Raw genomic sequence first — 26,772 nt, 5'->3', positions numbered from 1 at the left:
CGCTTGCCGGCCACCCTCGCTGGGGTCGCGTCGCAGTAGATCTCAGCATTGCTGGCTCAGCCCCATCGCTAGTGCTGCGTGCCGCCCGACGAGGACGCGTAGAAACCCTAGACGGACCGTCCCTCGTCTGCTTCCTTCCCCGAAGTGACAGGCGAATCCAAGGTGAGTTCTGCCCGATCCGCCCTGCCTTCCCTGCCCGCTTCCCCGCCCTCCCCACCTAACGACGTGCCCGGCTGGTGCAGATTTCGCGGCGGTCGCACGCGCAAGATATGATGCGGCAACTCCCGACGGAATCCTACTACTGAAAATGTGTCATTCATTCTTGCATATTTGTGTGCTATTCCACTCCAATGTATAGAATAAATAATTATCAGATAGAACTAATCTTTAGTCTAAGAAATGTTTATGAAACCATATTTATACAACGTCCACTGATAACCCACAAGTGTAGGGGATCGCAACAGTTTACAAGGGTAGAGTATTCAACCCAAATTTATTGATTCGACACAAGGGGAAGCGAAAGAATATTCTCAAGTATTAGCAGCTGAGTTTGTCAATTTCAACCACACCTGAAAGATTAGTGTGTGCAGGCAAAGTATCAGTAGCAAAGTGGTATGATAGCAACGGTGTCAGAAAAGGATCTGTTGACGACAGACTATTCCTAACTTGTTGTATCAATGGCGCCAGTAAAAGTGTTGCACCAAGTAACAGCCAAGTAGCAAGTAACAGCAGTAGTGATAGCAGTAGCAAGGAACAGCAGTAGTGACAGCAGTAGCAGCAGAGTAACGTAGCAAGGACCAGTAGTAAAAGACTCGTAGGAAGTGGATCGGTGATGGATGAGTATACCGGATGTGATTCATCATGTAACAGCTATAACACGGAGATATATGTAACTAGCTCCCGTTCGTGAATCTAATGTAGGCATCTATTCCGTATGTAGTCATACGTGCTTAGGGAAAAGAACTTGCATGACATCTATTGTCCATCCCTCCTGTGGCAGCGGGGTCCTAATGGAAACTACGGGATATTAAGGTTCTCCTTTTAATAAAGAACCGGACCAACGCATTAACATTTGGTGAATACATGAAATCCTCATACTATGGTCATCTCCGGGAGTAGTTCCGTCTATTGTCACTCCGGGATTGCCGGGTCATAACACATAGTAGGTGACCACAACTTGCAAGATAGGATCTCAAACACACATATATTGGCGACAACATAATAGGTTCAGATCTGAAATGATGGCACTCGGGCCCTAGTGACAAGCATTAAGCATGGCAAAGTAGTAGCAACATCAATCTCAGAACATAGTTGATACTAGGGATTAATCCCCGTCAAAACTAACTCGATTGCATGATAGATCTCATCCAACTCATCACCGTCCAGCAAGCCTACGATGAGATTACTCACGAATGGTGAAGAGCATCATGGAATTGTCGATGGAGTAAGGTTGATGATCACGATGGCGATGATTTCCCCTCTCCAGAGCCTAGAACGGACTCCACATCTGCCCTCCAGATGAAGAACAGGAGGTGGCGGCGCCTCCGTATCGTAAAACACGATGAATCCTTCTCTCTGATTTTTTTTCCGGGCGAGACGGAATAAATAGAGCTGAGTTCGGGGGCGGTGGAGCCACGTTGGCCCCACAAGCCCTCATGGCGCGACCAGGGGGGTGGCCGCGGCCTAGGGGCTTGTGGCCCACTGCCACACCTCCTCCGGTGGATCTTTGCGCACGTATATTTCATTAATTCCTGAAAAATTCTCCGTAAATTTTCAGGTCATTCTAAGAACTTTTATTTCTAAACAAACACAACACCATGGCAATTCTACTAAAAACAGCGTCAGTCCGGGTTAGTTCCATTCAAATCATGCAAATTAGATTCCAAAACAAGGGCAAAAGAGTTCGGGAAAGTAGATACGACGGAGACGTATGAACTCCCTCAAGCTTAAAGCCTTGCTTGTCCTCAAGCAATTCAGTTGACAAACTGAAAGAGACAAAAGAAAAACTTTGACGAACTCTGTTCGATCTTGTTGTTGCAACTATGTCTAACTCATAACCAGAATTTCAGCAAGATCACAAGCAAACCACATAAGCAAATGACATCTAGGTCTCACGGTAAACTCATATCAATGGCATAATCAACTAGCGAGCGAATAATAAGAAGCCTCAAATGTCAACACTTCAATCAAAACAACATGAAGCAGTACGAATAGATGGTATCTCGCTAGCTCTTTCTGAGACCGCAAAACATAAATGTAGAGCACCTTCAAAGGCCAAGGGCTGACTAAACATTGTAATTCAAGGCAATGAAGATCCAGTCACAGTCATACTCAACATAGTTAAAAGCAAAGCATAAAAATGACAGAGGTGCTCTCTAATTGGTGCTTTTGTAAGAGGAGGATGACTTAACAAGAACATAAATAGACAGGCCCTTCGCACAGGGAAGCATTGATTTGCAGAGGTGCCAGAGCTCAAGCTTTTAAAACAGAGATAATAATTTTGGGTGACATGCTTTCATTGTCAATGCAATGACTAAGAGTTCTCAACATCTTCCACGCTACACATGCTATAGGCGGTTCCCAAATAGAAAAGTAAAGTTTTGACTACCCCACCACCAATCAATCACACACCACGGCTAGCCGAACCCTCGGGTACCGTCCATACCAACATCAATCCTGGGGGAGTTTTGTTTACAATTATGTTTTCGATTTGAGCATGGAACTGGGAATTCCAATTACCGGCCCCTTTCTCGTGAATGATAGTGAATAAACACATATCGAGGATAACACGCCTAGCATGGAAGATACTGATAGCCCCCTGTCACCACATGAGTGGTTCGGGCATGCAAAACAGATTATTTCTTGAAGGTTTAGAGAGTGGCACATGCAAATTTACTTGGAACGGCAGGTAGATACCGCAAAAAGGTAGGTATGGTGGACTCACATGGAACAACTTTGGGTTTATGGAAGTGGATGCACAAGCAGTATTCCCGCTTAGTAGAAGTGAAGGCTAGCAAAAGACTGGGAAGCGACCAACTAGAGAGCGACAACAGTCATCAAAACGCATTGAGATTAACTAACATTGAGTGCAAGCATGAGTAGGACATAAATCACCATGAACATGAACATCATAGAGGATATGCTGGTTTTGTTTCTACTACATGCGTGAACATGCGCCAAGTCAAGCCACTTGACTCATTCAAAGGAGGATACCATCCTATCATACTACAACACAGTCATTTCAAAATTCATGTGGGCATACAAGACAAACCATTATAAGCTCCTAGCTAAGTAAGCATGGCATAAGCAACTATGATCTCTAAGTTGTCATTGCAAACATGTTTCTCTCGCAAAAAAGCTGAATCAGGCACGATGAGCTAGTCATATTTACAAAAACAAAATAGATCGAGTTCATACCAGCTTTTCTAGGCTCAGTCACTTCATCATATATCGTCATTACTGCCTTTCACTTGCATGACCGAACGTTGTGAACAATAATAAGCGTGCTCGTGCATTGGACTAAAGCTGGAATCTGCAGGCAAACACAAAGGAGAAGACAAAGTAATATGGTTCTTTGAAAGCTAAACAGGTATGCATGCAAGAGCCACTAAACATTGTAACCAATATCTTCTACCTTGACCCAAAGAAAAATAAAACTATTTACACGGGAAAGCTCCCAACAAGCAAAAGAAGAAAAGAAAATCTTTTTGGTTTTTCTCAAACTAAACAGACACACGAAATGAAAACGAGAAAAAGAAAATAAACTAGCATGGATGATACAGTGGCAAAGTGTGAACACCGATGAACAAAGTGAAAGCATAGGAAAGAATGTAAAGTCGGTGAGAACACGTACTCCCCCAAGCTTAGGCTTTTGGCCTAAGTTGGTCTACTCCCAAGGATGGTCCTGGCGAAACCCAAAATCATAATGGGGGTTATACGGGAGCGCTGCAGCCATTGCCTGAATAGCTGTCTCACAGAGACGAGCAACCTTTGCCTCCCTCTCATACTCCTCTGCCTCTCCTCTGGTTATGTAATATCTCCATTTTACCTGAAAGTCAAAGAAGGCAGGAGCAAGAAGGGTAATATGGAAAACACGCTGCCGGTTAAATATCAAACGGTATGGGAGGGATTCGTCATCCCTCTCAAGGAACTGGTAGCATGTCAACGCGATGCAGTCAAGGAAAGCTGTATGGAGTGAGGGATCTCCTTCGCGGATGGGTACTCGAAGAAAATTTGCTATGCGAGTGGCATAGATCCCACCAAAGTAATCCCCTTCATTAGCATTCTTATTCAGCCTCCTTGCTAGTATAGCTCCCATGTTGAAGCTTTTGTCACCCGTCACTGCGCTCTTAAGGATACTAAGGTCGGGTGCGCAGAGGTGACAATGCTCAATCTTTCCATTAATGCATCTGCCTATGAAGAGGGCAAAGTAATGCAAGGTAGGAAAATGAATACTCCCCATGGTATCTTGCGTAATGTCTCTAGTTTCTCCAACAGTAATACTAGAGCAAAAATCTCTAACCGAAGATTTAGGAGGATCACTGAGGCTACCCCAAATAGATATTTTGCAAATTCTATTGAAATCCTCTAAATCCATGGTATACGATTTATCACGGGTTTGACCTGCGAAATGATTTTTTTCTGGAAGTAGGAGAACCAGATGAGAGCAAGAATGAGTGGAGGGGGTGCCTGTGGGCCCCACAAGCCTGGGTGGCGCGGCCAGGTGGTGCCCACGCCGTCAGGGCTTGTGGCCCACTGGTGCAGCCCCCAGACAAGCTCTTTGTCTCAGAATTTTTCAAAAAATCCAGAAAAAATCATACTTGATTTTTAGGACGTTTGGAGAACTTTTATTTTCGCGGTAATTTTCCACCGGACGCTAAAATAGAAAATAGGGAAAACTAAACTAAATCTATCATTTTTCTTCTAAGCAACCTAAAGTGAAAGCTTGGAATAGAGGTTTGTGACTCCTCGATTCATCCATCTCATGGTCATCGAAAGAAAATCCGTCAATGAGGTTGATCAAGTCTCCTCGACAAACTTTTTCGAATCGTAAAAGAACACGGAGAATTTTCGAATAGTCACTAGGTCACCTCAATGGGGATATGTATCTCCCCAACAAGCAAGTCATACTTCACCTTGACACGAGGAATAGGGCATTCAAAGCTCCCAATAAGAATCGATCAAATGTTTTCGATAGCATTGATGCAGTGTACTCGATATTGTTTCTTCGGAAAGTGCACCGTATGCTCATTACCGTTGACATGGAAAGTGACACTGCCTTTGTTGCAATCTATAATAGCCCCTGCGGTGTTTAAGAAGGGTCTTCCAAGGATGACCGCCATGGTATTGTCCTCGGGAATATCCAAGATAACAAAGTCTGTTAAGATAGTGACGTTAGCAACCATAACAGGCACATCCTCGCAAATGCCGATAGGGAAAGCAGTTGATTTGTCGGCCATTTGCAGAGAGATCTCAGTGGGTGTCAACTTATCCAGTTCAAGTCTAGAATAAAGAGAGAAAGGTATAACACTAACACCGGCTCCAAGGTCGCATAACGCAGTTCTAACGTAGTTGCCTTTAATGGAGCAAGGTATAGTGGGCACACCGGGGTCACCTAGTTTCTTAGGAGTTCCACCCTTGAAGGTATAATTAGCGAGCATGGTGGAAATCTCAACCTCAGGTATCCTCCTCTTATTAGTCACAATATCCTTCATGTACTTAGCATACAGAGACATTTTGAGCATATCTGTCAAACGCATTTGCAGAAAGACAGGTCTGATCATTTCAACGAGCGCTCAAAATCCTCATCATCCTTTTTCTTGGATGGTTTGGGAGGAAAGGGCATGGGTTTCTAAGCCCATGGTTCCCTTTCTTTACCATGCTTCCTAGCAGTGAAGTCATTCTTATCATATCTTCTATTCTTAGGCTGTGGGTTATCAAGATCAACAAGTTCTGTCTCCACATCCTTATCATTGCTAGGTTGAGCATCATCATGAACATCACTATTGATATTATCATTAGGCTCATGTTCATCACCACATTGTGTTTAAGCATCAGAGACAGAGGCATCATTTGGACTCTCAGGTGTAGCAGCAACAGGGTTGCTAGAGTGCAGGTCCCTCTCATCTTTCTTCTTCTTTCTAGGATGACTAGGTGCATCAGTGCTAACTCCTTGAGCATCTTGTTCAATTCTCTTCGGATGACCCTTGGGACATAAAGGTTCCTGAGTCATTCTACCGCCTCTCATAATGACTTTAACAGAATTGTCATTCAACTAATTGAGAAAGTCATTCTGAGCTTTAAGTACTTGTTCTACCTGAGTAGTAACCATGGATGCATGTTTACTCAGAAGCTTAAGATCATTGACATTTCTGTCCACACAAGCACTTAAATGACTAAGCATACGAGCATTCTGTTCCAATTGTGTGCTAACATAATCGTTGAAACTCTGTTGTTTGGCAACGAAGTTATCAAATTCATCCAGGCATAAGCTAGCAGGATTATCAAAAGGGATATCACTCTCATCAAACCTACGCAGAGAATTTACCTCTACTACCTGTATCGGGTTATCGAGACCGTGGATATCTTCGATAGGTCTCTTCAGATTTAATGCCTTTCTCTCGCATAGATTTCTTGGCTTCTTGCATATCTTCAGGACTAAGGAATATAATACCTCTTTTCTTAGGAGTTGGCTTAGGAGATGGTTCACGAATAGTCCAAGCATTCTCATTGCACAAGATGTTATTCAATAGGATCTCAGCTTGTTCTACAATTCGTTTCGTAAAAGCACAACCGACACAACTATCTAGGTGGTCTTTGGAAGCATCGGTAAGTCCATTATAGAAGATATCAAGTATTTCATTCTTCTCAAGAGGGTGATCAGGCAAAGCATTCAGTAACTGGATGAGCCTCCGCCAAGCTTGTGGGAGACTCTCTTCTTCAGCTTGACAAAGTTGTATATTTCCTGCAAGGCAGCTTGCTTCTTATGGGCAGGGAAATATTTTTCAAAGGAGTAGTAGACCATATCCTGGGGGCTACACACACAACCAGGAGCAAGAGAAGTGAACCAGGTCTTAGCATCATCCTTTAGCAAGAAAGGAAACAACTTGAGGATGTAGTAGCGGCGGATCTTTTCCTCACTAGTGAATAGGGTGGCTATATCGTGCAGTTTGGTAAGATGGGATACAACCGTTTCAGACTCATAACCGTGAAAAGGATCAGACTCGACCAAACTGATTAACTCAGGGTCGACAGAGAATTCATAATCCTTATCGGTCACAAAGATAGGCGAAGTAGAAAATTTCGGGTCGTATTTCATCCTAGCGTTCAGAGATTTTTCTTTCCACTTGAGCAGTAGTTTCTCAACATCATAGCTATCCTTACACGCAAGAAAGTCCTCAACTATCTCTCCCTCCATAACATAACGTTCATGCATAACAGGCAATTCAGGCATAGGAGAGCTAGTTCTAGCAGGCAAAGTAGCAGGTTCTACTTCAATAGTATCAGCAGTTTCAGAAGTATCTTCACATCTAGCAGCAACTCTAGCAATTTGTGCATCAAGGAATGCACCTAGTGGCAAAGCAGTATCAGGCATAGCATCATAAGGCAAAGCAGTATCAAGCATAGCATCATCAAGCATAGTATCAAGCATAGCATCATCAGGCATAGTATCAAGCATAGCATCATCAGGCATAGTATCAAGCATATTATCATCAGGCATAGTATCAAGCATAGCATCATCAGGCATAGTATCAAGCATAGCATCATCATAAGAATCATGGGCACCAGAAGTAGCATCATCAAGCACATGCGACATATCAAGATTTCTAGCAGGAGGTGATGTCGCAAACTTACTCAAAACTGAAGGTGAATCAAGTGCAGAGCTAGATGGCAGTTCCTTACCTGTCCTCATAGTGGAACGCAAGATTTCAGTTCTTGGATCTTTCAGATTCCTCATAGTAACCAGCATACGTCAATCCCAAGTGACTCAGAGAATATAGCTGTGCTTCCCCGGCAACGGCGCCAGAAAATAGTCTTGATAACCCACAAGTGTAGGGGATCGCAACAGTTTTTGAGGGTAGAGTATTCAACCCAAATTTATTGATTCGACACAAGGGGAAGCGAAAGAATATTCTCAAGTATTAGCAGCTGAGTTTGTCAATTTCAACCACACCTGAAAGATTAGTGTCTGCAAGCAAAGTATCAGTAGGAAAGTGGTATGATAGCAATGGTGTCAGAAAAGGATCTGTTGACGACAGACTATTCCTAACTTGTTGTATCAATGGCGCCAGTAAAAGTGTTGTAGCAAGTAACAACCAAGTAGCAAGTAACAACAGTAGTGATAGTAGTAGCAAGGAACAGCAGTAGTGACAGCAGTAGCAAGTAACAATAGTAGCAGCAGAGTAACATAGCAAGGACCAGTAGTAAAAGACTCGTAGGAAGTGTATCGGTGATGGATGAGTATACCGGATGTGATTCATCATGTAACAGCTATAACATGGAGAGATATGTAACTAGCTCCCGTTCGTCAATCTAATGTAGGCATGTATTCCGTATGTAGTCATACGTGCTCAGGGAAAAGAACTTGCATGACATCTGTTGTCCATCCCTCCCGTGGCAGCGGGGTCCTAATGAAAACTACGGGATATTAAGGTTCTCCTTTTAAAAAAGAACCAGCCCAATGCATTAACACTTTGTGAATACATGAACTCCTCATACTATGGTCATCTCCGGGAGTGGTTCCGGCTATTGTCACTCCGGGGTTGCCGGGTCATAACACATAGTAGGTGACTATAACTTGCAAGATAGGATCTAAAACAGACATATATTGACGACAACATAATAGGTTCAGATCTGAAATCATGGCACTCGGGCCCTAGTGACAAGCATTAAGCATGGCAAAGTAGTAGCAACATCAATCTCAGAACATAGTGGATACTAGGGATCAATCCCTATCGAAACTAACTCGATTACATGATAGATCCCATCCAACTCATCACGGTACAGCAAGCCTACGATGAGATTACTCACGAACGGTGAAGAGCATCATGGAATTGTCGATGGAGGAAGGTTGATGATGACGATGGCGAGGATTTCCCCTCTCCGGAGCCCGAACGGACTCGAGATCTGCCCTCCAGATGAAGACCAGGAGGTGGCGGCGCCTTCGTATCGTAAAACGCGATGAATCCTTCTCTTTGATTTTTTTCCGAGCGAGATGGAATAAATAGAGCAGAGTTTGGGGGGGGGGTGCCACGTGGGCCCCACAAGCCCTCATGGCGTGGCCAGGGGGTGGTCGCGGCCCAGGGGCTTGTGGCCCACTGGCACACCTCCTCCGATGGATCTTTGCGCAGGTATTTTTCATTAATTCCAGAAAAATTCTCCATAAATTTTCAGGTCATATCGAGAACTTTTATTTCTGCACAAAAACTACACCATGGCAATTATGCTGAAAACAGCATCAGTCCGGGTTAGTTCCATTCAAATCATGCAAATTAGAGTCCAAAACAAGGGCAAAAGAGTTTGGAAAAGTAGATACGACGGAGACGTATCATCCAATTATTCCTTACTTTTGTTTACCTTTCCTTATTGCGCTGGCAGGACTTTTTCGGCCGACCTATTGCTAGTGCACCCGATGCTTGGTTTGATGTAGTTGAGCATCAATCAAATGACGGCAATAAGACTCTCAAGTATGTTTTCCTCAAATTTGACTCCACACCTAATTAGCAAAGCAAATCTTATCCGAGGATGAATGTCGACCTCTAATTTAGTGCATATTTAATGCACACGTACCACAAAAACATCCAAGTGTCTTAACTTGGGTTCCTACAACTACCTTGGTTTTGCTGCAGCACATGAGTACTGCACTCCTCATGTTATCGAGTCACTCAAGAAATACTTTGCCAGTAATTGCAGTGCCCGAGTTGATGGAGCTAGGTACTTGTATGTCCTTTCCATATGTTTGCCTCCACTTGATACTGCAATAATATTGTCACTGTTCAAGAATTCGTCCGATTAACCAGTTAACTTATGAGTTAATCGCTACTCTTGGGGTGACCGAATCGAATAACACCTATTCATCGTGTTAACTTGCCATGCCGATTAATTGGCCAGTTAGACCAATTAATGAGTTGTCATACCGATTAATTAGTTGCTAGACCGATTAATTACTACTGGCCTATTAACTGGTCGGCAAACGAATCCCAAAATTTTGGCACATAATGCCTCCCACCCTTCTTTCTACTAAATATCGAAGGTTTGGCCCTCGTCGCGCTTCCTCATGCTCCTTTCATCCCCTCATAACCTGGCTGGTGGCTAGTCGTGTTCTCACCATTGCCAGTCTCCACACTACACCCGGAAGATCTAGTTGCTCCACCATTCTGGTCGCTTGCCTCGACCCCACCCCCCTTGGACACTCCCCATCCTCTCCCATGGGATGCTCCCCAATCTCTTCCTCAATGGCGTCAAGTACTACCATCTTCCCCCATTCCTTACCTGGAGAATGCAGCATTCATATATTAGTAGATTATGAATTACAATTTTGTAGATGGATGGATGGAACTATTGGTTTTGGTTGTTATCTATAGTATATTATGTGATGTATGTTAGAAAGTATATGGATACGTTTAAATGTTTAATTGCTCAATTTGAATTTTGAGCTTTTATATTTAAATGTATAAAGATTATTATTTTTACCTCTTATCTATTTTTTATATGCCTACAATAGAATATTTTGGTATATTACCTAGCTAGGTGCATGGAATTATGGTATGATACATAAAAAAATTAGATATAAGTTGGCAAGTTTCTGTTTAATCTACCGATTAATGGTCGACCAATTAATCCAGTTAATAGGCCGATTCACCAATTAATCGCTACTCCCAAGCCGACCGAGCAGCTACTAGTTACTGATTTCTTGAACAATGAATATGGTAATAGTAACGCTAATTGATCTGTATATAACCTTAGGAAATACTAAATTTCACACGGAGCTCGAGAAGCTAGTTGCATGATTTGTTGGCAAGCCTGCAGCTATTCATTTTGGCATGGGTTATGTGACAAACTTTGCAACCATTCCTATTTTGATTGGGAAGGTCTGTGGTGAGCTGAGTATTTTATTTGTCCTCTCTTTTTCTGATACATGCTGGACTAATGTATTTTGATGATACCAGGGTGGGATGATAGTTCGTGATTCATTGAACCAAATTTATATAGTGAATGGAGCCAGGGGTTCAGGGGCTACTGTCCGGGTTTTTCAACATAACAGTAAGCTTGCTAACAGCTCCATCTCATGTAGTACACTTAACGATGAGGCATGAAGTTTAATGCTTCCCTTATTTTCTTCCGGACCCTGCACATTTGGAAGACGTACTTAGGGAGCAGATTACAGGGGGACAACCTCGTACACACATTGTTGGGGATATTATCTGTTGTGTGACCCTCCCTAGTTGGGCCGGGTCACCAAGCGGGCGACTCATTCTTTGGAGATTCAAGCTTTGGCCTGTATGCCCAAGAGTTAGACGGGCGGTTCAAGATCCTCGTGGAGAATCAATCATTGGGAAGATCTCCAAGTCTTGGAAATCATGGCGACTTAGAGATAGAAAGAATCATGACTTGCATGATGGTAAGGACTCTTGTTAACCCTAAGGGCTCGACCTATATATAAAGGCGAGTCCCGGGGAAGGAGAGGGCAGGTTAGAAATTATCGAGTGCTAGGTCAGGCGAGTTACACCCTCCTTGTAATCGAAACACCATCAATACAACACAAATCAGGACGTAGGCTTTTACCTCCTCTCGAGGGGCCAAACCTGGGTAAATCTCTGTCTCGCTCCCGTTCAACCCCTTTGAGTCGCCATCAAGGTGCGATGGCTCCAACACTAAGTCCTTTCACGAGGACATCTGCCGTGACAAAACCACGACAGTTGGCGCCACCCGTGGGGCCTGCGCACGGTGGAGTTGAGTTCTCAAAGGGAGCCCTACCAGGGTCAGGGAGCTATGTGGTGGGGCTCATGACTCGGAGCCGCCGCGGAAAGTACTACATCAATAACTCGCTGTGGGGGCCCGAGGCCGATTCAATCGAATCCGGCTACAGAGTCCCCTTCAGCAAGATCAACATCTTTGTCGGCATGGTTGGATCGCGTGTGCCTAAGCCGGACATCTTCACCGACATCGTCGAGCCGGCCAGGTATGTACGCCCTGTCGCAACGTCAAACCTAACCCGCCCGGTCTTTGTTGGTTTCACACAGGGATCTGAGGAACCAGAACGATCGGCGACTCAGGAGACTACGTCGGTCAACACTGATGACGAATCATCCATGGGAGACTCAGATTCAATTCAGTCTCTACACGGGGGCTGCCTCGGAGGCCTGTCATTGGCAATGGATCCCGAGGTCCTCGACTGGACCCGCCGTCAGATCGCCGTGTACATGGCAGGGGCGACTCAGCCCCAGCAAAACCGTGCAGGCAATGACGGAACTGGCGAAACATCCAGAAGCCCAGCTGCGATCTTGGTGGACTTGACGGTGGAGATAACAAGGATCATAGTGACCCGTGTAACAGCAAAAAACCAGGACACGATAAATGCCTAGTTGGCAAAGCTAAGAAATGGGGTGGCAAAGGCTCAGTGAGATGCAGAAGCAGAAGCCGCCAGGATCGAGACTCGGCAAGCTCAGATCACCGCCGAGATAGCCCGCTTGAACACCGAAAACTGGCGGCTTGAGAGGCATCAGCGCGCATCCGACGCTGTTGATTAGAGGAGGCACCAGGGGCATTTACCCCCTGATCTCAACCCTACCCGCATATTCGACACTCCACGCACCCCAGGGGCAGGAGACGCTCCAGGAGGAGGGCCGGGTCAGCCGCCAAACCCGCCGCTTCAGCCAGCGGTTGATCGCATTCCCCGCTTCTAGACACCTTGGGGTCACTTTTCCAACCCGGTGGACAACGTGCTCGCTGCGACTCGCCATTTAGAATCCCTTCCGATTCATGGCAACACCCTGGCCGAAATAGAAGAAAGAAACGCCATTGAGATGTTGAAGACAGCGGTGGTTCAAAAGGCCCAGTTCTCGCACAGCCTCGATCGGCTGCACTCCACCCCCCAAGCAAGCCGCACCAGGAGCCGGCCAGAGGATGAGCCCGCCATAACCAGTGGACCGAGGCCCCTTCCCCAGGTTAACCCGCCAGACCATCGGGACCCGCCGGGTCGGGATCACCCAGACATCCAAACCGGCCCAGCACCACTTGTTCGAGGCGACAGGCAGGTAGGGGTGCCATGCTTGGCCCCCGCCCTTCGCAATGAGCGGATGCCGAAGGATTTTAAAGGACCAAGGAAGGTGCCTAACTACACCCCGGACCTTGAGCCGGCGTCAGGGGTTGAGAGTTACGAAATCGCCATGGACATGCTCGACGTTAACGAAGCAATCTGCGCCAGGTACTTCACAATGATGCTTGAGGGGACGACGCGTAGTTGGTTGAAAAACCTGCCCCCCAACTCTATCCAAACTTGGGCTGAATTGAAAGAGCGTTTTATCAAAAACTTCCGGGGAACTTGCAAGCGCCCAATGACAATAGTCGATTTACAGCACTACGTTCAGCGCCCCGATGAGTCCGCTCACCAATGGACGCGGCGGGTCGCAGAAATCATCCACTCGTCGGACGGCATCATGGCGGCTCAGGCTGTGCTATTCTTGGAGCAAAACTGCCATTATGTACCCTTGGTATAGAAGTTGGGGCGACTCAAGAGAAAGGTCCAGGACATGGGGGAACTGATGGACACCCTCACTAGGTACGCCGAAGCGGACGATACCAAAGATTCAGGAGAGGATGACGGCAAGGCCAACACACCGAGGAAAGGTGAGTCATCCAAAAATCATACCCGGCTTCAGGGACGCGCCCACCATAATCATGGGGGGAACGACAATAGAAGGCAGAAGGAAGGATCCACAGACTTCGTTGCCAACACCAATGCCAACAACGGCAACCAACGTGAGAAGAAGAGGGGTTACAGTGGCAAGTAGCCGCGCAATTATAACGAGATACTCAAGGGCCCATGCCCGCACCATGTCACGGCGGACGGGCCGACGACTCACTCTTGGGAGGACTGTTACGTGATGCGTGAATTTCGGGCAGAGGCAATTAAAAAGGGCCAAAACAGCGACCCGGGCCAACGGCAGGAACAGTTCGGTGCACCTAACCAACACCAGAGCCCGTTCGGCGGCTTCCCCGAATCAGGGGCTCAGGGCGGCTCACAGCGAAGCAGCGGCCAGTATCCGGTGCATAACCAACAGGGTATAACCCACCCGGAGTATTTCAGCAGCCACCCCCGCAGGGGGCTCCACAGGGGCAAGATGATCATGGCGGGTTCCGCAAATATCCCAAACAATTAAGCAACGGGCAATACCACGTCTTCACCACCAATGCCTGCAAGCGTGATAAAAAGGTGAGTCATCGAGCGTACAGTATATCTGAGTCGGCGCTCCCTAGGTACCTCCATTTGTCCGAGCAGACTATATCGTGGAGTAGGGAGGATCACCCACCCATAGTTGACAACCCCGGCGACTTAGCATTGGTCGTGGCTCCTCAAGTCGGGGGATATACCTTATCGAAGGTGCTGATGGGTGGTGGTAGCAGCATCAACATACTGCGTTGTTTGGGTGACCGGCTTACGCCCGTTTCATGGCTCGCCCCTGCTATGTTTACCTTAAACTCAAGATGCCCGGTCCTAAGGGACCCATCACAGTTGATGGTGACAGGAGGATAGCAAGAGAATGTGAGGAAGGGGATGTGGCTTACGCAGAAGTTGCCTGCGCTGCAAAAGAGCTCAAGTATATCCAGACCAATGTTGATCCAGCAGATATGTGACCTGCAAAGAAGCCAACAATAGACGCTGAGCCGCCCCTCAAGTTCAAACCAACGGATGACACTAAGATGGTGGATTTCGTCCCTGGCGACTCATCCAAGCAGTTTACTATTGGGGCGGGTCTGGATCCTAAATAGGAAAGCGCGCTCATCGAATTCATCCGTGAGAATTGGGACATCTTCGCGTTGAAACCTTCTGACATGCCTGGTGTACCGAGAGAATTTGCTGAGCACCATCTTAATGTTGACCCAAAAGCAAAGCCGATTCAGCAATATCTTCGCAGGTTCAGTGAGGAACGACGCAAGGCAATCGGGGAAGAAGTCGCCCGTCTTTTGGCCGCCGGATTCATCGTCGAGGTCTTCCACCCCAAGTGGTTGGCTAACCCGGTCCTGGTGCTCAAGAAGAACGACAGCTTCCGCATGTGCATTGATTACACAGATCTTAACAGAGCTTGTCCAAAAGACCCTTTCGCCCTTCCCCGCATCGATCAAATCATTGATTCAGTGGCGGGCTGCGAGTGTCTGTGTTTCCTGGACGCTTATTCCGGATATCACCAAATCAAGATGGCCGTGGAAGATCAGGAGAAGACATCTTTTATAACCCCGTTCAGGGCTTTTTGTTATGTGTCCATGCCGTTCGGGCTCAAAAGCGCTGGGGCGACATACCAGCGCTGCATCCAAAATTGTCTCCGTGGCCAAATCAGACGCAACGTCCACGCTTACGTTGATGACATTGTGGTTAAGACTCGCAGGAGGGAGACGCTCTTGGAAGATCTAAGGGAAAATTTTGAGAACCTGCGGGTATGTCAGATGAAGCTTAATCCCACCAAATGTGTCTTTGGCGTTCCCGCGGGAAAGTTGCTGGGTTTCCTCGTGTCCGAACGCGGCATTGAGGCCAACCCGGACAAAATTGAGGCAGTTACTTCGCTTGGGAAGCCAACAAATATTAATCAAGTTCAACGCATGGCGGGCCATATCGTGGCTTTAAGTCGCTTCATAAGCCGCCTGGGGGAGAAAGCTATTCCCCTCTATCAGTTGCTTAAGAAATCTGACCATTTTGTTTGGACAGACGAGGCCAATGAAGCTTTTGAAGGCTTGAAACAGCAGCTGGTAAACCCGCCAGTTTTGGCCGCCCCGACTGAAAAAAAACCTATGCTTCTGTACATCGCGATGAACTCTAGGGCGGTGAGCGTGGCAGTAGCTGTCGAACGGAAGGAAGAAGGGAGGGAATACCCGGTACAACGCCCGGTCTACTTCATTAGCGAGGTGCTAACCCTCTCGAAGCAACGTTACCTGCACTGGCAGAAGCTGGTCTACGGGGTCTTTATGGCAAGTCGGAAGCTCAAACACTATTTCCAAGAACATCCCATCATGATGGTTAGCTCCGCTCCTCTCGGGGAAATCATTCAAAACCGAGAAGCGACACGGCGGATCGCCAAATGGGCGATCGAACTTGGACCGCACCACATGCGGTACACCCCTCGCACGGCCATCAAATCCCAGGCATTGGTCGACTTCGTCAACGATTGGACCAAATTGCAGATTTCGGAAGACAGGCCCGACCTCACGTACTGGACTATCTACTTTGATGGGTCTAGGCAATTAGAATGCTCGGGGGCTAGCGTGGTGTTTATTTCGCCCGAGGGAGACAAATTTTGTTATGTTCTCCGACTCATGTTTCCATGCACCAACAACACTACAGAGTATGAAGCCTTTCTTCATGGTTTGCGACTCGCCAAGGAGATGAACCTTACGCGTGTCAGATGTCTTGGCGATTCTGATCTGGTGGCCCAACAAGTTTCAGGTACTTGGGATTCTCGGGACTTCCTGATGGCGGTATACAGAAGGGTTGTGTCTTATATGGCGGGTCATTTCCATGGCTATCAAGTTGATCATATCGACCGATGCCTTAACGAAGCAGCTGACGCCCTTTCGCGTCTCGGCTCACAACATAAGCCGGTTCCTCCCAATGTCTTTCTGGATATTTTGCATAACCCTTCCATAAGGTTGCCCTCAGAAGAGGAGTTGGCAATACCAGACCCTGAGTCCCAGTTTGTGGCGGCTCTCCGTGTTACGCCGGATTGGGTTCTTCCTTATTTGCCATATCTTGCACGAGGTGAGTTACCTTTGGATGAGGTGTTGGCTCGCCAAATTATCCGTCGGAGCAAATCCGTGGTCATCATCAATGGCGAATTATACAAGCGAAGCACTTCTGGGGTATTCCAACGATGCGTTTATTCCGAAGAAGAATGCGTAATTCTGAACAACATCCATGCCGGAGATTGTGGGCATCATGCCGGGTCACGTTCCCTGGTCTCTAAGGCGTTCCGTCACGGATTCTTTTGGTTGACGCCTCATGCAGATGCAGAAGAGATAGTTCATCGATGTGATGGTTGCCAGCGTTACGGACGACACGCTCATGTGCCGGATCAAGAACTAAGGATGATACCTATTACTTGGCCTTTTGTGGTCTGGGGCTAGACATGGTTGGCCCCTTTAAGATGTCATCCAACAAAAAAACTCATCTACTGGTGGCGGTTGATAAGTTTACCAAGTGGGTCGAAGCAGAACTTGTTGGTGCTTGTGATGCGGAAACAGCGATCAAGTTCTTGCAAAAACTGATCTTCCGGTTCGGATATCCACACAGTATTATTACTCATAATGGTACTAATCTATCACAAGGAGCGATGCTGGAGTTTTGCCACCGTGAGCACATCCGGCTTGATGTATCTGCGGTTGCTCATCCACAATCTAATGGGCAGGCGGAACGGGCGAATCCGGAAGTGTTGCGAGGAATCAAGCCCCGACTTGTGGTTCCCCTGGAACGCACCCCAGGGTGTTGGGTTGAGGAGTTGCCTTCAGTACTGTGGAGCATCCGAACCACCCCAAACCGTTCTACGGGTTTTACTCCTTTTTTTCCTGGTATACGGAGCAGAAGTTGTTCTTCCCGCCGACATTAGGCATGACTCGCCCAGAGTTTCTGCTTATGTGGAACAGGATAACGAGTTGGCGCGTCAAGATTCTTTGGACGCTTTGGAGGAAGCACGCGACTTGGCTGCCACCCGATCGGCTATTTATCAGCAGGACTTGCGGCGTTACCATAGCCGCCGGGTCAAGAGCCGAACTTTTCAGGAGGGCGACTTAGTGCTTCGATTGATCCAAGACCGCACTGTCATGCATAAGTTATCACCACCATGGGAAGGACCGTTCGTCGTCAGCAAAAGCCTTTGCAACAGGTCATACTATGTGGTGGATCTTCGGCCTGATCGGCCAACCACGGAGGCTGAGTCAACTCGCCCCTGGAACATAGCCCACTTGGAGCCTTATTACACTTGAGCTAATGGCTCTGTTTTTTCTTCTCTTGAAAATTGTAAGTCTTTCATTTTTTATGAAGCAATAAAATTGATGCCCACGAACTTGGGGGCTTTCCTGCTATTTCATCTTATTGAAAGTTTGGATTTTTATTGCTCCTTGACAAGTCGCCCAAGCATGGACGCTATCCATACCAGAGAGCATAAGTCGCCATGATGCACTTATTACAACACTGGGTATCAATAAGCCAAAGAGGATCAAGTCGCTACAAGTGCGCGATCCAAACATAGGCGCCTTATATGATTATGTGGATTAGGCCGGCTTACTTGGGGGCTATTTGTTCCCAAGTCGTTTTGTCGTAAGAGCGTATACGCTTCTACAATCCTATGACTGGTCTTTCCCCTAATCATAGGTCACTTGGGGGCTTCCTCTCACTGAGATCAGCCTTACTACCCATTTGGCCTGCGAAAAATGACCACATTACAAATGGTTATACTGGACTATGTGTTGGCCGAATCGCCATATGGACCCATGAACTCTTGGCGAGTTACTCCGCTTTATGGACCCTGAACTCGCCTTGGTTAAAACATGTCTGGTACCGGCTAGTGCCCCACATGGAAAATTGAGAAACCATTGGTTCACTGAAGCTCGACTCGTGCCTGATCAGCCGGTCTAAATACTTGAGATTTTTTACACAAAAAGTCTCCCTCGGGTAGCACTTGAGTTTATATAACTCATCCTATCCTGTCGCGACTTGAACGAGCCGACAAAATTCTTAATTTCACCTTTCTGGCACTGCCACAAGGTTTTGCAAATTTTTCCGACTCACCGAAACATCCTGAGTCGGTTATCATTTATTATCATCCATTACTCACTGAGGTGGTTTGATGTATGTTTTTAGCCTAACAGATTGATGATCAAAATCACTACTGCCATGGCGGGTTAAGCATCATAAGGCGCCCTGAGGGCGACACAAGGGTTTTAAAAGAAATCACGTAACAAGGTTGCTTTCTACAAATAACCTATTACATGGCTCTGATGTTCAAATCCATGAAGAACTACTCTGCTGATGTCCCCGGGTCAACTTGCTTTGAGCTCTGGCCGACTTCAAACTTTAAGTCGCCCAACACACAATTACACTTGGATAAGACGGCGAATTCATCTTCATCATTCAAAAAATGTCGAGAGATCCGCCTCCAAATCAAAAGGGTTCTTGGGTCGACGCGGAGTCAAGCTGGTTGTCACAAAGGTTGGCGGATTTATTTTCTTATTTTTGTCATCATAAGCAGCTTGATACTTTGACAAATCCAAGCTTGCTGCAAGCTGAGTCATCGCCGAGCGATATTCTTTGACAACACGCTGATAATCATCTTGAGTAAATTTTGACCCGTCGTCCTTGAGCTGGGGAAAGCCTGCTGCTACTTCTTCGGGTTTTAGCTCTGGAGCGTATGCTAAGCACCAACTCAACGTAGTCAGTACCCCTTTCCGGGCAGCTGATCGGATTAGCTCACCTATTTGAGGCGGAAGGGTAGATAAGCAGCCAAGCATCTTTTTGATTGATGTTATGGGCTCCTTGGCGCCCATCACTGCCTTCACGGTCAGCACGCTTCTGGTATACAGTTGCTCTGTTAATGTGTAAATCACCTTTAGCATCAAGATACAATCATCCTGAAGGTTGGCGGCTCTTGGACCTATATAAGGGATCATGATGGTCAGTAACTTCTTCATACTAAGTTGTTTTTACAAAGTACAAGATCAGGGTTTCCTTCTTACCAAAGATAACCTATGCCATATTGGAGATATGTTGCTTTAAACCGGCCAGCTCTTGTTGCACGGCTTCCATTTTCGCTTCAACTTTTTCCGCTCGCTTTACCGCGGCGTCTTGATCAGCTTGAGCCTTCTTGTGGGCGGCCTTCAGCTTCTCCATCTCAGATAATATCACTTGACATTTTTCTTCTGATTTTGCCCGCGCGCCTTGCTGGTCCGCTAAACTTTTCTTAAATCGCCAAACACCGAATCAGTTTGGGCAAGAGATTCCTGTCAAAATATATTATCAAGGGGCAAGTATCAGAATTATTGCAAGCAACATCCCTGACACTTGGGGGCTAATGTATAATGTTTTAGACAAAATTATACAAGATCAAGACCCGGCTCGTCTTTCAACAGATGACCCGACCCTTGGGGGTTACAGGTCGAAAGTTTTTTTCTAAATATCAAGATCCGACTCATCTTTCAACAGATGACCCGACCCTTGGGGGTTACAGGTCGAAAGATTTTTTCTAATACCAAGACCCGGTTGATCTTTCAACAGATGACCCGGCCCTTGGGGGTTATAGGTTGAAAGTTTTTTCTAATATCAAGACCCGGCTCATCTTTCAACAGATAACCTGACCCTTGGGGGTTAATGAGGACGGTATGCATTAAGGCATACCTCATGTCTATTCTTCATCATAAGGAGTAGACTCTTCTCCATTTCATAACTCGCCTCCAGGCGACTTGCAAAGCCGGAGCAGAGCTCTTTAAATTCAAGATTTTCGTATTGGGATAGTTTGGCCTTGGAAATCTCATGACCAATAGAAGGCTGGGTTGATGTTGATACGTGCTTCGACAAGACTGCCGAAGCCGGCTTAGAGAAGCTAGTACGAGTGATGATTACAGCATCTCGATCCTCTGCCGTTTTCAATGGACTCGGCGGATTGGGCGTTTCCGTGCATTCCTTGGGAGAACTTGGGAGATCCGCTTGGTCATCAGATTTACTCTTTGTCGGGTTATCCTGAGTCGGCGCCGGTTTTTCAATAGGCTCCGGAGTTGTAGTGGAAGTTGATCCACCAATTTTCCTTTTCTTCGCTTATGCCCTAAAAAAGAGAAGGGGATGTGCTTAAAACAGACATCATCATCATCAGGACAAATGTAAGTATTATATGAATTTACCCTGGAACACGAATCATTGGTAGAAGGGCTGACATCACTGAGTCGCCTGACGAAGGGGGAGAATTCTGCAAAAATAATACCTCAAGATATGAGCAAGTTATAAGTATGATCCAAAAGGAAGCAAAAGGGGACGCTGTTAAAAGGATACCTCATTCTGCCTCTTCTTGGTAGGAGTTTTCGCTGGTAACCCGGACACCAAGTCTCCAGAATGACTCCGAGTTTTCCGATAGGAAGCATGTTGTGCTTTCTTCAAATGGAAATTAGGATCCAAACAACCATTTGGGTGAGACATGGGAACCTTCCCACAAATTCGCCTGGCTGGCTTAGGCGGAGGAGAAGATGAGTCGGAGGAAACAGAAATTACCTCTACGGAGTCTTCTTGGCATTCGTTGTCATCATTCTACACATAAGAGATACAGAGGTGTAAACACAAAATTATAGCAATGGATGGCAAGAAAAAAAAGTAAGAATTTTACCTCTGAAGATACGTCGCCGACTTGGGATTCGTCCACATCAAACGGTTCAGTAATGGCGGCTTTGCTTTTGCTCTTGGATTTCTTTTTTGGGGGCGGCCTTGCTTGCTTCACGGCCACCTTTTTTGGCCTCTTGGACCAGAATTTGTCACCATTCTGAAGTGACATTTTTATTATGAGAATCAGAATTCAAGTAAGTCGGAAAGAATAAAGTAAAGGCGGGTTAAGTTATTTACCTTAGTAGTCGGGTTGATCTTGCAGAATGGCTTAAGACCTATTTGGCTACACTTGGCCAAGGGCTCACCGGTCATCTTCTTGGTGATGGTCACAATATCATTTTCTGTCAGTGTTGTACGGAAGTAGCATTGGGGATGGTCCAAGGTGCCATCAAACTCACACATTAAGCCGTCTCGGTGACTTAAGGGAAGGATGCGCCATTCAACCCAGCAGCGGATCAAATCAATCCCAGTAAGAACATTGTTTGTCAGAGATCGTAACTCGGATAGCACCGGAATAAAATCTGACTCCTCTTCTTTAGTAAGCTTTTCTGGAAGTTTAAAGTTTGTAGGAAGGCGTTCCTCCCTATAGCCAAGGAGGTTATTTTCACCCTCAAGAGAAGTTTCTTGGCAATAAAACCAAGACTCGCCCCAGCCTTTGGGATGGCTTGGCATGGCGAGTGATGGGAATGAGCTGTCCCTACGGCGTTGAACGTTGACGCCTCCAAGTTCCAAGCTAGGGCCATTGGAAAATTCGGTCTGGCGATTCAAATGGAAAAAATACCAGAACAAAGGAACTGAAGGTTCCATCCGCAAGTAGGCTTCGCAGAACACTTGGAACTAACATAAGTTACTAATCGAGTTACGTCCTAAGTCTTGGAGGCGGACGTTCATGAAAGTCATGGCATCTCTAAGGAATTTTGACCCTCGCGGCTTAAAACCCCGTTCGAGGTGCTCAACAAAGACAACTATTTCCCCTTCCTTCGGATTGGGAATTTCTTCTCCAAACCCAGATCGCCATCCGATAACCTCTTTCAGGTAAAGATTTCCCGTCTTCACACAGTCGTTGAGAAAAGCTTCATTAAATTTGGTCGGGAGCCAATCGGCTTTGAAAACGGTACCCATGGCTACAAAGGAAAAGACTACAGATAAATTAACTCGCCGAGTGCTTACTAAGTGGTTAAGAAGGTCAATTAACTCGCCGAACATTTGTCAGGTGACTAAAGGAGTCTGTTGACTCGCCAACAAGGAGCCGAGTCAGAATACAAGGGCGACTTAGGAATTTCCTACTGCTCCAAGGGAGACAACTCGGAGCTTCAGAGATGTTTGCTAAAAATGGTGAAGTATGGATCTACAAACAGGTTTTATACAGCAGGCAGTAACACATAGATCTACGGAGCAGGCGAAAGTGAATGAAAAAAGGCCTGGATAAAGTAGAACAGCCTATGGCTAGGGTAAGAAAAGTAAAGCTGATTTGATAGAAGCCTTTTTTAGATCCTCAAACAGGAGCTAATCAACTGAGAATATGGTCGATGCTACCGTACCTACTATTATCGTTGTGAACTAATCAGCGTCTATGGGGGCATTCGAGGTGTTCTAAGAAATCGGCAAGCGATGAACCTCGAGGAGCTAAGATCTACCTCTAATGGCGAAGGACTAACCTGATGATGGCGACCGGAGGCGACCGAGGAAGATCCGTGGCGAGGGTAGCGTGCTTAGTCGGCCTGGGGATGCGTTGGACGCGGTGGCCGGAGACAGAGGTCCTCGGGCGGTGATGGAGTTCTTGGTGCAGTCGCGAGGAAGAAGGGGTCGACGAAATGGGTAGGTGGGGATGTTCCCTGCCCCCTTCCACCAGACTATTTATTGGGTCGGGCGCTGGAATCAAGGCGTGTCGCTCGGGAACTGATGACAGGGTAAAGATTCACTATAATGACGCTAAGATTTTTGGGATATCTGTGCCGAAAGATCCGTTGGGGATTGCGTCATCATTTCTTACGAGATTAAAGGGATAAGATGATGTCAACAAGAAGCGGTTCGGCGACTTGGATATTTCTGCGACAGGGTGGCGGATTAAGTGTATGATGCGTAGAAAGAGCAGAGTGAGTCGCCCTTGCCTAGGTATGAGTTGGCATGAATAGGTTTAGGTCAATCTGGGGCCTAATGTTGGGGATATTATCTGTTGTGTGACCCACCCTAGTTGGGTCGGGTCACCGAGCGGGCGACTCATCCTTTGGAGATTCAAGCTTTGGCCTGTAAGCCCAGGAGTTAGACGGGCGGTTCAAGATCCTCGTGGAGAATCAATCATTGGGAAGATCTCCAAGTCTTGGTAAGCACGGCGACTTAGAGATAGAAAGAATCATGACTTGCATGATGGTAAGGACTCTTGTAAACCCTAAGGGCTCGAGCTGTATATAAAGGCGAGTCCCGGGGAAGGAGAGGGCAGGTTAGAAATCATCGAGTGCTAGGTCAGGCGAGTTACGCCCTCCTTGTAACCGAAACACCATCAATACAACACAAACAGGACGTAGGCTTTTACCTCCTCTCGAGGGGCCGAACATTGGTAAATCTCTGTCTCGCTGCCGTTCAAACCCTTTGAGTCGCCACCAAGGTGCGATGGCTCCAACACTAAGTCCTTTCACGAGGACATCTGTCGTGACAAAACCACGACACACAGGCCATGGAAGAAGGTAATTGTGATTGTTGAGGGAATTTGTAGCATGGAAGGGGAGTTATGCAACCTCCCTGAGATTATGGCTGTCTGCAAGAAATACAAGGTGCGAGAATTACGCATATTGACTCCTTGTCCTGTTGTTAGTAACGAAAATTGTAGTTCCTTTGCATGCTAGAACTGTTACTTGTGTCATATATAGTACTAAAGTTCACAAGTTGTTCAAAAAATTCCAACTGTTAGTGATGTATCGGTGTATTGACTCGTAGTTCTTATAAACATCTTAATAGGCACACAGTATTGGAGCTGTTGGAAAGACTGGAAGAGGTGTATGTGAACTACTAGGAGTGGATCCAGCTGATATGGACATCATGATGGGAACATTTACAAAATCATTTCGATCATACGGAGGTTACATTGCAGCATCAAAAGTATGAAAGATACATCTATCAATCTTGACTGAACTTTATATTTGATAAATCTGACCCCTATATCATTCTATGCTCTTCGCTGCATCGGAGTGTAAATGGTCTAATTCTCCAAGGCTGAGTGCTAATCTTTTACCTTGCTCTGCAGTTTTGTGTCTTTTACCTTGCTCTGCCAAGTAGACTCGCCTCCGGAGCCTCCGGGAGAGCCTTGGGGCCACCTTCTCCTCCCATTCCAATGAGCTCATTTCTCTCTTTTCCTGTTGAGGACCTCAAAACATGTCTACCTCTATGTGGAACTAACCTCTGTTATGGTACCAAATCAGGTTGGAATGGTATATATTTTATCCCTGTCTTTATTTAGTTTTCGTTGACACGGCAACACGAACATCAGAAGTTGATGCATGCATATCTTTGATAGGTCGTAGCCAGGGCTAGAGGAATCTGGATCATTTTGAGATGTTACATGTTCTTAGCTAGACTATACTTCAGTATACTCTCGGAAACAGGGTAGTGCTGCTCACGTGGTTCAGACATCATAGTGCCGACTAGAGGAATTTGAATCATGTTGAAATGTTATATGTTTTATCTAGACTTCAGTATATTCTTGTAGTCATGGTAGTGTTGCTTATATAGTTAGGTCATATGAAAAATATGAGGTGTAGCACTATTTTTTTTTTTTGAAAAATACCAGTCTTTGCAGGTATGTTCACCAGGGCAAAGGCATGCTTCAGCGCCACCAGCTCTCCCGTCGTCTCTCCAAGACCCGCAATTGGATTGTAAGTTCCATTCCTATCCATTTACGGTTTTGATGATGTTTCCTTGGATGATAGCTTGATCGCATGCATTTCAAACTCTTGAATGGTATCTCTCTTCCTGTATAATGAGACTGGCTCTAGTGGCCTCTTAGGAAGCGTTCAGTAGCAAGTTGTAATTGTTGTATTATGTTGCGAGTCTGTAGCTTCCCTTGTAAGATGTAGTCATTTTGCTTTCTTTCTCATGGATGCAAACTGTTTCTCAATGCATCCATTATCTTTGAGACTGGGATTAAAGAGAAGATGACTACTCTTGTACAAGAAGGCGAAGAGCAAAAGTCTTCTTTTTTAGTTGTTGCGGAAGTTCTCACCAAGCATCGGCCATCAGGCAAAACATATTTTGGTAGCAGTTTTTGTGCACTTGATAACATATTTTATGATAGCACTTGGTTTGGTAGCAGATTTTGTGATAGCACTTGGCTTGGTAGCAGATTGTGTGCACTTGGTTGTGTAATTTTGTACCAGATTGTGCTACAAGTTTGGTAGCAGATTTTGGTTGTGCTACAGGTTTTGGCTATATTATCAGATCTTGGAATGTGCTTCACATTTGTGGTGTGGGCTGTCATTTAGAGATGCTTCAGATTTATGTGTATGGGCTTCAAACTTGTATGGTTGTTATTTATAGATCCATTAACAGCATAAAAGAAAAGAAAAAGTTGATGAATTCAAAAATGAAAAAAGGCCAAAACTGAACGGGACCAAATGTATTTGGGCCCTAAAAGGCGAGGGCCCAAATTAAAATGATAAAGAAAATTCGAAAAAATACTAGAAGTGGGTGTAAATAGGCTAAGGCCCCAAAAGAAGCCCAATAAGAAAAAGCACCAAAAAATAAAATGAGCCCATGTGATCAATTGAAATGGTTGGGCTGATTTCAGTCATGACATTTTGATTTCGTCGTAATTTTGCCACGTAGGACTGCCACATAGGATTGGGTTAGATTGCCAACGACGATTTAGGATCATCATAAAGGTTACGATGATCCAGGAATCGTTGTAAAAGTTACGACGATTTCGATCAAAATCTCGCTGTTGTCAGTTTTGGACGTCTCATTTTTGACGCTTGGTTTTTCGTCGTAAGATCGTCATAAATTAAAAATCGTGACGATGTAGCGATGAAAATATAGCGTCGTGTATTAGCATATTTCTTGTGGTGGGCGCAGCCAGCAGAGGGCGGAGGCGCAGGCGCAGGCGAACAACGACAACGGAGACATGCCGGCGCACGAAGGAGGGAATCAGCACCGGCGGTGCCGGGACCAGCCAATGGCAGCAACAGGAACAAGCAACTTTGCATGGAGTCTTA

General features: G+C 46.0%; 1 pseudogene; it reads left to right on the top strand.

Annotated features, from left to right (window-relative positions):
* Window positions 1-24,670, top strand: part of LOC123398597 — a 101,092-nt pseudogene extending 76,422 nt beyond the window's left edge.
* The last annotated feature ends 2,102 nt before the right edge of the window (window positions 24,671-26,772 follow it).

Source organism: Hordeum vulgare, chromosome 1H, assembly GCF_904849725.1.
Source record: "Hordeum vulgare subsp. vulgare chromosome 1H, MorexV3_pseudomolecules_assembly, whole genome shotgun sequence".
Taxonomy (NCBI): Eukaryota; Viridiplantae; Streptophyta; class Magnoliopsida; order Poales; family Poaceae; genus Hordeum; species Hordeum vulgare.
The sequence above is the reverse complement of the archived record's forward strand: the minus strand, read 5'-3'. Positions and strand labels throughout refer to the sequence as shown.